At 40.2% G+C, this 17,907-nt stretch overlaps 1 protein-coding gene across 11 annotated transcripts in view; it reads right to left on the minus strand.

The window, feature by feature from the left end:
- Zfrp8 (Zinc finger protein RP-8) overlaps nt 1-17,907 on the minus strand; it is a 419,773-nt gene that overhangs the window by 151,787 nt on the left and 250,079 nt on the right. The window lies entirely within an intron of this gene.

Consider the following 17,907-nt stretch of genomic DNA (forward strand, 5'->3'; position numbering starts at 1 on the left):
GATAAAAGTATATCCTGAACTTTTGTTTGAGATACATGAAAACATTTCTAATCTTGTATAACCTGTCACTTCTGTCAGGCCTGGTTTTGTCAGAGAAGTGCAACATACGTAACAGTAAGATAAACCTGTTCACTGGTATTATTTCACTGAAGGATGGGGTACAAATTAGCCGATCTGTGGACCAGTATGCTTTTATATTATGCTTATAGACGTGAGGCATAAGCATTATTGTTGCAAAAAGCAAATACATTTCTGCAACAGTCGTCTCTTTCCACCTGTGTAGTCTTGACTGTGGTGATAAGATCGTATTTGCCATGGTGTATTGAAAATACTTATTACTTTCCCTGACAATAATTTCCATCAATGGCTGGTCAAAGAATAATTCAAAGAATTCCAGTTCATTGGCCGTGGTTCCAAGGGGACAGGTAGGTAGAATTCCACTTTGCGAGATATCAAAGTGGTGAGGGCTGGGAACAAAATTGGGATTTTGCTGCCAATCCCAGATACGGTTTGCTGGTGGATACTGGACATCATAGGTTGGTTGTACGGGTGGTTGTGGCGGGCTGGTGGGTGACGCTCCGCTTTGTCCTTGAACTGACGAGTCAGCAGCATGGGTTCCCGCGTGGCACAGCGAGTCACGCATGGCGGTGCCACTACCACCACCAGCCCCACTAACACCATCCACTGATGTCTGTGGCCCATCCATGCCAAGTGTAGCCACATCATCCTCACTATCACTACCTAAAACGGGTGTAGGGCCACGGGATGTACTCCGGGATGTACTCCGTCCCCTGGGCACAGCATAGGGTACACTACCCAAGCGCATGCGGCGGCGAACATACCGACGCTTCACTGGTGAATATGTTTCCTCACTATCACTACTCGAATGATCGTCGAGCGCAATAAAATCACAATCCACGTCAGAATCATCGTCATTACTGAAGTCAGAGGCCAGGCCACGGGAAAATATTAGTTTTCTCTTACGTTTAGGAACACCCGACGGTGAGTCACGAGTGCCCACACCAGAGGTAGAAGGTCGAGGATCGTCGGGGTTTTCTGCACTATTATCGATATCCTGGTCATTATTTTCGGTCACTAACTTATCAAAGCCGTAGAATTCGTCTTCATTTCCACTTCCATCAGTGTCAGAACTATCAGACAGGAAGAGGAGAGTCCCAATTTTCCGGGGAGTGAGAGCTGACTTGCGACGAGGCATGGTGAACAAGGGTGACTGAGCCGGCGTTCCCACAATGCTATGCAGGCGCCTAGATTTTTTGTTTACGGCGCACACCCACGGCGCAGACCCATTCTCTCATATGTAGGCCTATGAGCGCTTTCGCGCTAAATTTGACGGCGCTAGAATTTTGGCATAGATCTACGGTTTGGACACTCACCGACCAGCCGTAGATCTATGGTTTGGACACTCACCGACCAGCCGTAGATCTACGGGACGGACCCTGAAAGGGTTAAGGGTTAAGGATACAACCTCCTCTACAAGACCTCTGGACACTAGTGTACCACAGAGAAGCATCCTTGGCCTCCTACTCTTCCTTTTATACATCAATGACCTTCCAAATGTATAGCAACAACTTAGACCTATTCTTTTTGCTGACAACACAGCTTTTGTCATCTCCCACCCTAATCTCACTCAACACTATTGTTAATGATGAGCTCATATAAATATTGACCTTAATGACTGTCAATAAACTTACACTTAATAGTGATAAAACCTTCTACATTATGTTTGGGAGTAGAGCAAGTGATGTCCAACTAAACACTATGATTAACAATACTCTTATTGCTAAACATGATGAGGGAAAATTTCTGGGTCTGCACCTTGATAGCAACTTGAAATTCAACACCCATATCTAACACATGAGCAAAAAAGTATCCAAAACAGTTGGCATCCTCTCAAAGATACGTTATTATACAGGTCTCCCTCAACATTCACGCTTTCAACTTTCACGGGCTTCACACATTCGCGAATTCCCAACCACCAAATTCCCAGCCACCAAATTCCCAGCCGCCAAATCATATTTAAGTTTCCCACCACCTGCGAGTCCCTACTACCCTCCCTCCGACCCCCGCAACTGACAGCCAGCCCTCCCACCACTCTGTATGGCGAGTGTTTTGATTGTTCATTATTTGCTATTAAACTACAGTATAAATAATGTAAACCCATTCATGACTGCATATTGGAATGGCTATTCGGACAGGTATTAGACGGTGACATCATGTGTTTACTCTTGAACACTGCAAAGAATTAAACATTTCTGCTACAGCTAATAATAACAATAGTAATAATAATAATAATAAATATGATATAATTGAAGAAGGAAATTGTACAAAAATACGAGGGAGTGGTTGACACATCGTCAGTGTGACTGTTTATGCTGGAGTGAACATTAGTCTCCCTGCTCTTCCAAACATTTCACAATAATTCATTGTGTTTGGTGCTTGTAGATTGAGTGTGACTGGAGTGGTAGAGGCAGTGATTGAGGCAATGGTATTTAATAACATACATGTTAATAATAATACATGTTATTAATAATATGTACTATTATTATTTATATGTTATTAAATACATACATGTTAATAATAATACATGTTATTAATAATAACATGTACTATTATTATTTATAACATATATGTTATTAAATACCACTGCCTCAACTGCTGAATTATTGTGAAATGTTTGGAAGAGCAGGGAGACTAATGCTCACTCCAGCATAAACAAAGTCACACTGACGATGTGTCAACCACTCCCTCGTATTTTTGTACAATTTCCTTCTTCAATTATATTGTATTTATTATTATTATTATTATTATTATTATTATTATTATTATTATTATTATTATTATTATTATTATTATTACTATTGTTATTATTAGCAATAGCAGAAATGTTCGATTCTTTGCTGTGTTCAAGAGTAAACACATGATGTCACTGTCTAATACCTTTCCTAATAGCCATTCCAATATGCAGTCATGAATGGGTTTACATTATTTATTCTGTAGTTTAATAGCAAATAATGAACAAACAAAACACTCACGACACTGAGTGGTGGGAGGGCTGGCTGCCAGTTGCGGGGGTCGGAGGGAGGGTAGTAGGGACTCGCAGTGGTGGAGGCATTGGTGGAGTCTGTGGTATTTAATAACATACATGTTATTAACATACATGTTATTTAATAACATACATGTTATTAACATACATGTTATTAAATAACATACGTTATTAAAGCATAACATGTATATATTTAGTACAATTTACGACGTTTTCATGTATTTTCTGATTATTCATGGTTCAACAAGTTAAGGAAGCAGTATTGTAATATATTTCCCTACAATATATTGGGGGACCAAACATTCACGGTTTTTCAACATTCGCGAGGCTCTTGATCCCCTAACCCTCGCGAATGTTGAGGGAGACCTGTATACCACAAACGGCGCTACTCACATTATACTATTTACTGATCTACCCCTACCTCACCTATGCTATTTGTGCCTGGGGATCCACAGCAGCAACTCGTCTGAAGCTAATTATAACTCAACAAAAAGCTGCAGTACAAATGATCATGCTGTCCACTGCTAGACAACCCCCCCTCCCCCCCATCTTCAAAGACCTAAACCTACTCACTATACAAAACATTCACACTTACTACTGTGCATCCTACATTTACAAAACAATACATTCTAACATTAATTCTGACCTGAAGCACTCTCTTGATAGTTACAACAGGACCTACAGACATAATACAAGGCACAAAAATCTGTATGGCATTCCCTATGTCCAGCTAAATCTCTTCAAAAATTCAGTGATCATAAAATGGTCCAAAATCTGGAACACACTGCTGGAAATCTCCAGAACTATTGACTCAGCCAGCATTTTCAAAACCACCATTAAAAAACACCTTATCTCCCTAATATATTCCAGCACCAACTAAATATGTGAAAACTACACATGCACATTATCAATGTAAAACACATGTAAAACAAAATACAATACAAAATACAGTATCTGTAATCCTCCCAAACACTAAAAATTGTGCCCCCTTTATGTTACAGAATGGATATAAATGCACTGGAAAATGTACAATGTACACTGGAAAATACAAAGCAAGATGACAAAGTTGATCCCATGTATCAGAAATCTTCCCTATGATGATACACTGAGGGGACTGAATCTGCACTCTCTAGAAAGGCATAGAATTAGGGAGGATATGACTGAGGTGCATAAATGGAAAACAGGAATTAATAAAGGGGATGTAAATAGCATGCTAAAAATATCTAGCATTGACAGGACTCGCAACAATGGTTCTAAGTTGGAAAAATTCAGATTCAGGAAGGATATAGGAAAACACTGGTTTGGTAACAGAGTTGTGGATAAGTGGAACAAACTCCTAAGTACCGTCATAGAAGCTAAGACGTTGTGTAGTTGTAAAAATTGGTTGGATAAATACATGAGTGGGTGTGGGTGGGTGTGAGTTGGACCTGACTAGCTTGTGCTACTAGGTCAGATGCCATGCTCCTCCCTTAAGTGAACGTGATTGACCCGACTAGGTTAAGGCATTGGCTTAAGCCAGTGGGAGAATTGGACCTGCATCTCGTGGGCCAGTAGGTCTGCTGCAGTGTTCCTTCTGTATGTTCTTATGCCATACAGAATGAATTAATAGGATATTCAGTTATCTCGTACTCATTGTAAACTCTTAAATTTATACTTATACTAACCCAAGTGATGGTAAGTAGAAAATTACTCATTGTTATTGTCTTATTAATCTTAAATTAGTCTTAAGTTTGCCCAAAATGCTCTGCATATACAAGGGGCTTTCTGCATGTTCACCCAAATGTCATTCACCTTACATAAACATTGTATCATGCTGAAATAAACTTATTATTTTCTTTTTTTTTTCCAACAAATTGGCTGTCTCCCACTGAGGCAGAGTGACCCAAAAGGAAGAAGAAAAAAAAAAAAAAAATTCATTCAACACTTTCACCTCACTCATACATAACCATTGTCTTTGCAGAGGTGCCTGGATACAACAGTTTAGAAGCATATATAAAGATATATAACACATCCCTCCAAACTGCCAATATCCCAAACCCTTCCTTTAACCCTTTGAGGGTCCGTGCCGTAGATCTACGGCTGTATGTTGAAGATCCAAACCCTAGATCTACGCCATGAGCTCAGCTCACTCTGATAAGCTGCGAGCGGTAAATTTGGGCCTAGACATGAGAGAATACATATATGTGTGGTATGTGTGCACCACATAAAACAAATCCTGCAGCACACACTGCATAATGAGAGAAAAAACAGACCGTAATTTTCCATAAAAACAGCAACTTTGCAGTTTTTTCATATGTTTTTTATAGTTGTATTTGCGATTTCTTGGCCTCATTTGATAGAATGGAAGATATATTACAGAAATAGAGATGATTTTGATTGGTTTTAGTAATGGAAATGGGTTGAAACCGAGCAAAAAATAGCAGAAGTGTAAAATTTTTGCTGGTGTTCAAGAGTAAACAAATGATCCCACACGTCTAATACACGCAAGCTGGTGGGTCTAATATACGTTCACAAATGTGGTAATATTATTTATACAATTATTACAGTATTGCATAACAGTAAATCTTCTATATTTTGGTTTGAATAAAAATTCATTATGTGAATAAAAAATCAAAATGGAATTAATTTGTAAAGCCTGAAAATGTAACAAATGAACAGAGGAAATGTTAGTTTAGTGCCAGTAATGCCTGCATTGTTTATTCTGGACCCTGTTTTGAAATTAGAATATTCTGAACTTTGCATTAAATTGGCCAAATTACCAATTTCTGATCACTAGTTTGTAGTTGAAACAGCTGACTTGGTGATTTCTTGTGCTCAATCGATAGAATAGAAGTAATACTAGTGAAATAGCTAAGAATTTGGTCGACTGGAGTAATATAATTGGCCTAAAATGGGAGTCAAAGTCGGCAAAATCGCAAATGCGTAAATATCGCTGACATCAAAATTCACGAGAGCATAATTTCATCAATTTTCCATCAAATTTCGTACATTTTGTTTTATTACCTTCAGAAAAAGATTTTCTACCATTTCATAAGAAAATATTAACAAAATTATTTTTTGAAAATTTTGGGACACTGGTGCCTGCACTTTAACCCTGAAAGGGTTAAAGTGCAGGCACTTTATCAATTCTATGATTAACCTCATCCCTTATGAACTCATTCGCTGACACTTCGAAGTAACTCCCAAATAGTACATATCTGAAAACATTCACTTCTTCCATGCTCCTTCTCTCCAATGTGACATCCAATTTTTCTTTATCTAAATCGTTTTATACTCTCATCACTTTACTCTTACCTATGTTCACTTTCAACTTTCTACTTCTACACACCCTCCCAAACTCGTCCACTAACCTTCGCAACTTTTCTTTAGAATCTCCCATAACCACAGTATCATCAGCAAAAAGTAACCATGTCAACTCCCATTTTGTACTTGATTCCCTATAATTTAATCCCACTCCTCTTCCCAATACCCTAACATTTACTTCTTTCACAACCCCAACTATAAATATATTAAACAACCATGGTGACATTACTCATCCCTGTCTAAGACCTACTTTTACCGGGAAGTAATCTCCCTCTCTCCTACACACCCTAACCTGAGCCTCACTATCCTCATAAAAACTCTTTACAGCATTTAGCAACTTACTACCTATTCCATACACTTGTAACATATGCCACATTGCTCCCCTATCCACTATCATATGCCTTTTCTAAATCCATAAATGCAATGAAAACTTCCCTACCTTTAAATACTGTTCACATACATGTATATGCTTTAAAGTAAACACTTGATCTACACATCCCCTACCCACCTTAAAGCCTCCTTGCTCATCTGCAATCCTACTCTCTGTCTTACCTCTAATTCTTTCAATATTAACCCTACCTTACACTTTACCCGGTATACTCAGTAAACTTATTCCCCTATAATTTTTACAATCTCTTTTGTCCCCCTTCCCTTTATATAAAGAAACTATACACAATCTCTGCCAATCCCTACGTACCTTCCCCTCTTTCATACATTTATTAAACAAAAATATCACCCACTCCAACACTATATCCCTCCCTTCTTTTAACATTTCTGTCATGATCCCGTCAGTTCAAGCTGCTTTACCCCATTTCATTCTACGTAATGCCTCATGCATCTACCCCACACTCACATCCTGCTCTTCTTCACTCCTAATAGATGCGATACTTACCTGGCCAGTGTATGAAATTACTGCCTCCCTTTCTTCATCGACATTTAAAAGTTCCTCAAAATATTCCAGCCATCTACCCAATACCTCCAGCTCCCCAACTAATAACTCCCTTACTCTGTTTGTAACTGACAAATTCATTCATTCCCTAGGCTTAACTTGTTCTTAACTTGTTCATCTCACTCCAAAATTTTTTCTTATTTTCTGCAAAATTTCTTGACAGTGCCTCTCCCACTATCACTTGCTCTCCTTCTGCACTCTCTCACCACTTTCACCTTTCTTTTACTCTCCATATACTCTATTCTTCTTATAACACTTCTGTTTTGTAAAAATTTCACATAAGCTACCTTTTTCTCTTTATCACACCTTTTACTTCATCATTCCACCAGTCCCTCCTCTTTTCTCCTGCACCCACCCTCCTATAGCCACAAACTTCTGCCCCACATTCTAATACTGCATTTTTAAAACTATCCCAACCCTCTTCAACCCCCCCCCCCCACTACTCATACTTGCATTAGCTCACCTTTCTACCAATAGTTGCTTATATCTCACCCTAACTTACTCGACCATTAGTTTATATACTTTCACCTCTCTCTTACTTGCTGTTTCTATTTTCCTTTTGTCCCATCTACCTCTTACTTTAACTGTAGTCACAACTAAATAGTGATCTGATATATCCATTGCCCCTCAATAAACATGTATATTCTGAAGCCTACCCATTAACCTTTTATCCACCAATAGATAATCTAACAAACTACTTTCATTACGTGCTATATCATACACTGTATACTTATTTATCCACATTTTCTTAAAATATATATTTCTTATTACTAAACATATTTCTATACATAGCTCAATTAAAGGCTCCCATTTTCATTTACCCCTGGCACCCCAAATTTACCTACTACTCCCTCCACAATATTTTTACCCACTTGAGCATTGAGATCCCCAACCACAAGTACTCTCTCACTTGGTTCAAAACTCCTTATGCACTCACTCAACATTTCCCAAAATCTCTCTCTCCTCTACACTTCTCTCTTCTCCAGGTGCATAAACACTTACTATAACCCACGTTTCACATCCAACCCTTATTTTACTCCACATAATCCTTGAATTTATACATTTATATTCCCTCTTATCCTGCCATAACTTTTTTTTTTTTTTAGCAAGTTAGCCATCTCCCACCAAAGCAGGGTGACCCAAAAAGAAAGAAAATCCCCCCTCCCCCCCCCCCCAAAATACTTTCATCATCATTCAACACTTTCACCTCACTCACACATAATCACTGCTTTTGCAGAGGTGCCCAGAACAGAACAGATCAGAAGCATATATGTATAAAGGTACACAACATATCCCTCCAAACTGTCAATATTTCAAACCCTCCTTTAAAGTGCAGGGATTGTACCTCCCATTTTCAGTACTCAAGTCCGGCTATATAAAAATAACCGGTTTCCCTGAATCCCTTCACTAAATATTACCCTGCTTACACTCCAACAGCTCGTCAGGTCCCAAATACCATTCATCTCCATGCACTCCTATCTAACACGCTCACACATGCTTCCTGAAAGTCCAAGCCCCTCGCCCATAAAAAATCCTTTACCTCCTCCCTCCAACCTTTTTGAGGACGACCCCTACCCCACCTTCCTTACCCTACAGATTTTTATGCTCTTCATGCCATTCTACTTTGATCCATTCTCTCTAAATGACCAAACCACATCAACAACCCTTCTTCAACCCTCTGACTAATACTTTTATTAATGCCACACTTTCTCCTAATTTCCACACTCCGAATTTTCTGCATAATATTTACACCACACATTGTCCTTAGACAGGACATCTCCACTGCCTCCAACTGCCTCCTCGCTGCTGCATTCACAACCCAAGGTTCACACCCATATAAGAGTGTTGGTACCACTATACTTTCATACATTCCCTTTTTTGCCTCCATAGATAATGTTTTTTTTCTCCACATATACCTCAATGCACCACTCACCTTTATTCCTTCATTAATTCTATGGTTAACCTCATCCTTCATACATCCATCCGCTGACACGTCAACTCCCAAATGTCTGAAAACATTCACTTCTTCCATACTCCTCTCCAATTTGATATCCAATTTTTCTTTATCTAAATCATTTGATACCCTCATTACCTTACTCTTTCCTATGTTCACTTTCAACTTTCTACCTTTACATACTCTCCTAAACTCGTCCGCTAACCTTTGCAACTTTTCTTTAGCATCTCCCATAAGCACAATATCATCAGCAAAAAGTAATTGTGTCAATTCCCATTTTGTATTTGATTCCTCATAATTTAATCCCACCCCTCCCCCCAAAACCCTAGCATTTACTTCTTTTACAACCCCATCTATAAATATATTAAACACCATGGTGACATTACACGTCCCTGTCTAAGACCCACCTGAGCCTCACTATCCTCATAAAAACTCTTTACAGCATTTAGTAACTTACCACCTACTCCATATACTTGCAACATCTGCCACATTCCTCCCCTATCCACTCTATCATATACCTTATCTAAATCCATAAATGCAATGAAAATTTCCCTACCTTTATCTAAATACTGTTCACATATATGCTTCCATGTAAACACTTAATCTACACATCCCCTACCCACTCTAAAACCCCCTTGCTAATCTGCAAACCTACATTCTGTTTTGCCTCTAATTCTTTCAATAATAACCCTACCATACACTTTCCTGGTATACTCGGTAAACTTATTCCTATATAATTTTTACAATCTCTTTTGCCCCCTTCCCTTTATACAAAGGAATTATACAGGCTCTCTGCCAATCCCTAGGTGCCTTCCCCTTTCTCATACATTTATTAACCCCTTCAGGGTCCAAGGCCAAAATCTGAAGTGGTGCTCCAGTGTCCAAGAAATTTTGAAAAAAAAAAAAAAAAAAAAATTATTTTTTCTTACAGAATTAAAGAGATAAGATAAGATAAGATAAGATTTCATTCGGATTTTTAACCCCGGAGGGTTAGCCACCCAGGATAACCCAAGAAAGTCGGTGCGTCATCGAGGACTGTCTAACTTATTTCCATTGGGGTCCTTAATCTTGTCCCCCAGGATGAGACCCACACCAGTCGACTAACACCCAGGTACCTATTTGCTACTAGGTGAACAGGACAACAGGTGTAAGGAAACATGTCGAATGTTTCCACCCGCCGGGAATCGAACCCGGGCCCTCCGTGTGTGAAGCGGGAGCTTTAGCCACCAGGCCACCGGGCATATTTTTGTGAAGGTAATAAGACAAAAAAAAAATTCTGATCAGTACTTACCAAGATACAGTGCCAAGAAGTTTGTCAAAAATGATGTGGTGGCGGCAACATCGACGAATTCCACATACGCGCATTACATTCAGCGGTTTTTATAGTTTTTTTCTTTTCTTTTCCAATTTTTTTCTATTCCTACTAACATTTGGGGCCTGAGAGACCAATACTGTATATAATGTATATATATAAACTCACTGAATTGAACACAATAACTGCACTAAAGTTATTATCATATTATTGTTTACCACTGTTGTTTATTACAATAAACATGCACAAATCTTGTATAATACTAATGTTCTATCATATATGTATTTACATATTTACAATCACTGGACATGGTTTTAGAACTGCTGGAGCTTGTGGAACTCCTTGAAACAAGGCACCATGCACAGAGGCACCTTACATTCCTCACACATAAACCGAGTGTCTTTGCGTCCTTGTTGCCGCCGTTTTGTTTGTGCACAGACGATGCATCTCTTCTGAGCAAATTTCTTCTGAGTTGAAGGAAGCTGTATTATGAAATGATCACCTTCCCTCCTCAAACGCTTGGGTATATCCTGAGTAATTTGAGGACCTTGTTGTATAGCAGGTGTTCTTACCTGGTACTTCATTATGAGTTGTCTGACAAGACAAACAAAATTCACCATACAGTGGTCTGCTGCCAGTCTTTATTTGGTACATATTATATGCATTGAGCATTGAAATGTCCATGAGATGGAAGAAAAGTTTCATGTACCACTTGTAACTCTTACGAACACAGTCAACAAAACCAATCTGCATGTCACATTTGTCAACCAAGCGTATGTTCTGTGTATAATCAATCACTGTCACTGGTTTTCGAATACGTTCATTAGTCACTCGATCAACTTTGCCACTGTCTTGCATTTCATTACGGTGAATGGTTGTCAACAATGTGACATCTCGTTTGTCATGCCACCGTTATGCCATGATGTCATTGGCAGTAAACACCTGCACGTCATCACCACGAGCACCTGCGTTGAGCCTGGGCATATGTTTACTATTAGAACGCACTGTGCCACACACATCTGTCTTGTTCACTCGCATGAAATCACTGAGTAATGGGCTTGTGTACCAGTTATCGGTATATAATGTATGCCCCTTACCAAGATAAGGCGCCATCATGTTTCTCACTACGTCACCTGAGATACCCAATAACATCTTGGTATCTTTCAATGTTTTACTTCCCGTGTATACAATAATATCCAACACCAGGCCACTGTCACAGTCACAGAGTACAAACAGTTTTATACCAAAGCGTTTCCTCTTGCTCGGTATATACTGCTTGAATGACAGTCTACCTTTGAACAAAATCAAAGACTCGTCAATTACAAGATTCTTGAATGGATAAAAGTATATGCTGAACTTTTGTTTGAGATACATGAAAACATTTCTAATCTTGTATAACCTGTCACTTCTGTCAGGCCTGGTTTTGTCAGAGAAGTGCAACATACGTAAGAGTAAGATAAACCTGTTCACTGGTATGATTTCACTGAAGACCGAGGTAGAAATTAGCCGATCTGTGGACCAGTATGCTTTTATATTATGCTTATAGACATGAGGCATAAGCATTATTGTTGCAAAAAGCAAATACATTTCTGCAACAGTCGTCTCTTTCCACCTGTGTAGTCTTGACTGTGGTGATATGATCGTATTTGCCATGGTGTACTGAAAATGCTTATTACTTTCCCTGACAATAGTTTCCATCAATGGCTGGTCAAAGAATAATTCAAAGAATTCCAGTTCATTGGCCGTGGTTCCAAGGGGACAAGTAGGTAGAATTCCACTTTGAGAGTCATCAAAGTGGTGAGGCTTGGGAACAAAATTGGGATTTTGCTGCCAATCCCACATACGGTTTGCTGGTGGATACTGGACATCATAGGCTGGTTATGCGGGTGGTTGTGGTGGGCTGGTGGCTGACGCTCCGCTTTGTCCTTGAACTGACGAGTCAGCAGCGTGGGTCCCACCCTGGGCTGGTGAGTCATGCATGGCAGTGCCACTACCATCACCACTAACACCATCCACTGATGCCTGTGGTCTATCCATGCCAAGTGTAGCCACATCATCCTCACTATCACTACCTAAAACTGGTGTAGGGCCACGGGATGTACTCTGGGATGTACTCCGTCCCCTGGCACAGCATAGGGTACACTACCCGAGTGCATGCGGCGGCGAACATACCGACGATTCACTGGTGAATATGATTCCTCACTATCACTACTCGAATGATAGTCGAGCGCAATAAAATCACAATCAAATTCAAATTCAAAGTTTATTCTCTATAAAGATTACAATGTTGAATTTACAGAATTTGGTTGTTGTGTGGTTTACATGTAGTTAAATAATGATTACAGAGTGTACCACTAGAACGCCTAGCATGGCTAGGCATTTCGGGCAGACTTAGTTTAATTCTTTATTTTAAAATATTACAAATTATGAGGTAAGTTGGTATTATGGCTAAGTGACTAAATACTAGTTTGTGAGTTTAGCAATGTGAATGCTTTTGTTTTGGCACAGTACATAGTTTCAGTATTGGAGTATCATAGGATTCATTATTTTAAGATTGAGATTAATATTTCTGTTTATGGTCAAATAGGTGAGTGAGTGTAAGTGTGAACCACCAGGTGGTATTCGTGTAGTTAGTTGATGGGGTGTATCAGGGAGATAAGATGTTTTCTAATGGTAGTCTTGAAGGTGATGAATGTGTCTGCAGTTCTAGAGTTCTCAGGTAGGGTGTTCCAGATTTTAGGGCCTTTGACATACATTGAATTTTTGTAAAGGTTTAGTCGGACACGGGGAATGTCGTAGAGATGTTTGTGTCTGGTGTTATGCCTGTGGGTTCTGTCACAACTATCAAGAAAGCATTTTAGGTCAAGGTTGATATTGGAGTTTAAGGTCCTGTAGATGTAGATTGAACAGTAGTAAGTGTGGATGTACTGAACAGGAAGTAAGTTTAGATCTATGAAGAGTGGGGGGGGGGGGGTGTTGCCAGGGATGGGATTTAGTGATTATTCTTACTGCAGCTTTTTGTTGGGTTATTATTGGCTTTAGGTGTGTTGCTGCAGTTGATCCCCAAGCACAAATAGCATAGGTGAGGTATGGATAAATAAGTGAGTGGTATAGTGTGAGAAGGGCATTTTGCGGCACGTAGTATCGTATCTTGGAGAGGATCCCAACTGTTTTGGATACTTTTTTGGTTATGTGTTGGATATGAGTGCTGAAATTCAGGTTGTTGTCAAGGTATAGGCCTAGGAATTTGCCCTCATTATGTCTGGTAATTAGAGTGTTGTCGATCTTAATGTTAATTTGTGCATCTCCTGCTCTGCAACCAAACATAATATAGTAGGTTTTTTCAGTGTTAAGCGTAAGTTTATTGGCTGTCATCCAAGTCGATATTTTGATCAGCTCCTCGTTAACAATGGTGTTGAGGGTGGCAAGATTAGGGTGAGAGATGACATAAGTCGTGTCGTCAGCAAAGAGAATGGGTTTCAGGTGTTGGGATACGTTTGGAAGATCATTGATGTATATGAGGAAGAGCAGGGGACCAAGGACACTTCACTGCGGAACTCCAGTATCAAGTGGCTGTGTTGTTGATGCTGTGTCTTTAATGGTAACATACTGATACCTATTAGTAAGGTAAGATTTGAAATAAGCAAGCACATGGCCTCTTATACCGTAATGGTCAAGTTTGTGGAGTAGGATGTCGTGGTCTACTGTGTCAAAAGCTTTTCTTAGGTCAATAAAAATTCCTAGTGGATATTCCTTATTTTCCAATGCTGTGTAAAGCAGATCTAGCATTTTTATGATTGCATCATTAGTGCTTTTATTTTTCCTAAATCCAAATTGGCAGGGGTTGAGTATGTTTTGTGCTGTTATAAATGAATATACAGTGGACCCCCGCATAGCGACCTTAATCCGTGCAAGAGGGCTGGCTGTTATGCGAAATGTTCGGTATGCGAATGAATTTTCCCCATAAGAAATAATGGAAATCAAATTAATCCGTGCAAGACACCCAAAAGTATGAAAAAAAAAATTTTACCACATGAAATATACATTTTCCTACACACAAAGAGAAGGATACATGCACAATAGTAGAGTAGTACATGCACAATATATATTGTGCATGTACTACTCTACTAAATGAAGAATAAATGACACTTACCTTTATTGAAGATGCAGCAATGACTGATGAGACACTGTGTCCTGGGAGTGCCTTTTCCTCCTGAGTACTGTAGGTCCTGTTTGGTATTTTCTTCCAGAACAGGCCTTATCACACTGTGTATGCCACTACGATTCTTAAATCTCTCAAACCAACCTTTGCTGGCTTTAAATTCACCAATATGAGCACTAGTTCCAGGCATTTTCCCCTGTTCACCTGGGTGTTAGTCGACTGGTGTGGGTTGCATCCTGGGAGACAAGATTAAGGACCCCAATGGAAATAAGTTAGACAGTTAGACTTTTTTGGGTTATCCTGGGTGGCAAATCCTCTGGGGTTAATTGTTTCTTGGTATTCTCAATAAGCCACACCAACAACGGTGGTACAGCAGCAGCAGCAGCTGACGGTGGTACAGCAGCAACAGACGATGCTACAGCAGCAACAGACGATGCTACAGCAGCAGCAGACGATGCTACAGCAGCAACTGACGATGTTACAGCAGCAGCAGACGATGCTACAGCAGCAGCAGCAGACGATGCTACAGCAGCAGCAGCAGCTGACGGTGGTACAGCAGCAACAGACGATGCTACAGCAGCAACAGACGATGCTACAGCAGCAGCAGACGATGCTACAGCAGCAACTGACGATGTTACAGCAGCAGCAGACGATGCTACAGCAGCAGCAGCAGCAGACGATGCTACAGCAGCAGCAGCAGCTGACGGTGGTACAGCAGCAACAGACGATGCTACAGCAGAAACAGACGATGCTACAGCAGCAGCAGACGATGCTACAGCAGCAACTGACGATGTTACAGCAGCAGCAGACGATGCTACAGCAGCAGCAGCAGACGATGCTACAGCAGCAGCAGCAGCTGACGGTGGTACAGCAGCAGCAGCAGCTGTACCACCAATAGTAGCGATGGTTGATTGGGGTTTATTATACAACCTGGCCAGCTCGGAGACACGCACTCCACTTTCATACTTATCAATGATCTTTTTCTTCATCTCCATAGTAATTCTCACCCTTATTGCTGTAGGGTTGGCACTAGAAGCTTTCTTGGGGCCCATGGTCACTTATTTTCCAGAAAAAATCACCAAAAACACTGTAATAATATGAAATGTTCCGATTGTATGCTTGGATGTTACCGCGGAGGCTGGCTGGTAAACAATGCCACCGGCGGAACATGTGAGCGTGGCTCAGGCCGCACATTGGACGCGTCTCGGACGAAGGGCGGTGAGCGGGTTTTTGGGCGGTATGCGAGGCAAAATTTTTGCAATCAAAGCGTCCGGTATGCGGATTGTACGGTATGCGATGCGTCCGGTATGCGGGGGTCCACTGTAGTCTCCTGTGCACGAGTTTCTCAAAGATTTTGGATAGCAATGGTAAGTTTGATATTGGCCTATAGTTGTTTAAGTCTGTAGGGTCATCCACGTCACTATCATCATCATTACTGAAGTCAGAGGCCTGGCCACGCAAAAATATTAGTTTTCTCTTGTGTTGAGGAACAACCGACCCTGAGTCACGAGTGCCCACACCAGAGGTAGAAGGTTGAGGATAGTCAGGGTTTTCTGCACTATTATCGATATCCTGGTCATCCTTTTCGGTCATTAACTGATCAAAGCCGTAGAATTCGTCTTCATTTCCACTTCCATCAGTGTCAGAACTATCAGATAGGAAGAGGAGAGTCCCAATTTTCCGGGGAGTGAGAGCTGACTTGCGACGAGGCATGGTGAACAAGGGTAACTGAGCCGGCGTTCCCACAATGCTATGCGAGCGCCTAGATTTTTTGTTTATGGCGCACACCCACCACGCAGACCCGTTCTCTCACATGTAGGCCTATGAGCGCTTTCGCGCTAAATTTGACGGCGCTAGAATTTTGGCATAGATCTTCGGTTTGGACACTCAACGTGAAGCTGTAGATCTATGGGACGGACCCTGAAAGGGTTAAACAAAAATACCAACCACTCCAACACTATCCCCCCCCTCTTTAACATTTCTGTCATGATCCCATCAGTTCCAGCTGCTTTATCCCCTTTCATTCTACGTAATACCTCCCCCACACTCACGTCCTGCTCTTCTTCACTCCCAGAAGATGGTATACCTCCCCGGCCAGTGCATGAAATTACCACTTTCCTTTCTTCGTCAACATTAAAAAGTTCCTCAAAATATTCCTGCCATCTACCCAATACCTCCATCTTCCCATCTAATAACTCCCCTACTCTGTTTTTAACCCTTTAAGGGTCGAGAGGCCCTCTCCTAAACTCGTTCTCAGGGTTGAAAATTTTTCGGGAAAAAAAAAAATATTTTTTCTTATGAAATGACAGAGAATCTTTTCCTGATCATAATGACACCTAAAGTATGAAATTTGATGGAAAACTTATGGAATTATGCTCTCACGAAGTTAGCGGTCTCAACAATGTTTACACATTGGCGATTTCGCCCAATTTGAGCCCTATTTTTGGCCAATTTCAGTGTACTAGTCGACAAAAATCATATCTATTTTGCTAGAACTCCATTTTTTTCTATCGAATGATTACAAGAAACCACACATTTACCAATTCAAGTATCCAATAAAGTGGTAAGAAATTGGCAATTCTGTCAATTTCACACAAATTTCAGAAGATGCCAATTTCCAAATAGGGTCCAGAATAAACAAGACAGACATTCCTGGCACTAAAATAACATTTTCTCTGTTCATTAGTCACGTCCCCAAGCCCCTCTTACATCTCTTTTGCTTTCCACTTTGAATTTTTATCACAAAAAATAGAAAATTTACTGTTATGCAGACCACTGCATTAGTATAGAAATGGTGTAGAAATGGTATAAATAATATCAGTGCACTTGTGAAAGAATATTAGACTCACCAGTTGACGTGTATTGGATGCTTGGCATGATTTGTTTACTTTTGAAATTTGGTAAAAATTGAACATTTCTGCTACTTTGAGCTAGCTCAATTTCAAGGTACTTTTCATTATGAAACCAATCAAAATCATCTCAATTTCTGTAATATGTCTTCCATTCATTAAAATGAGACCAGGAAAACTAGAATACAACCATAAATACCAAATGAAAATACACTGCAAAGTCGCTGTTTTAAACCAAACACACAGTCGGAGTTTTTTCTTTCTCATTATGCACTGCGTACTGCAGGATTTTTTTATACTGTGCACACTGACCA

The sequence above is a fragment of the Cherax quadricarinatus genome, chromosome 50 (genome assembly GCF_038502225.1).
Source record: "Cherax quadricarinatus isolate ZL_2023a chromosome 50, ASM3850222v1, whole genome shotgun sequence".
NCBI lineage: Eukaryota > Metazoa > Arthropoda > Malacostraca > Decapoda > Parastacidae > Cherax > Cherax quadricarinatus.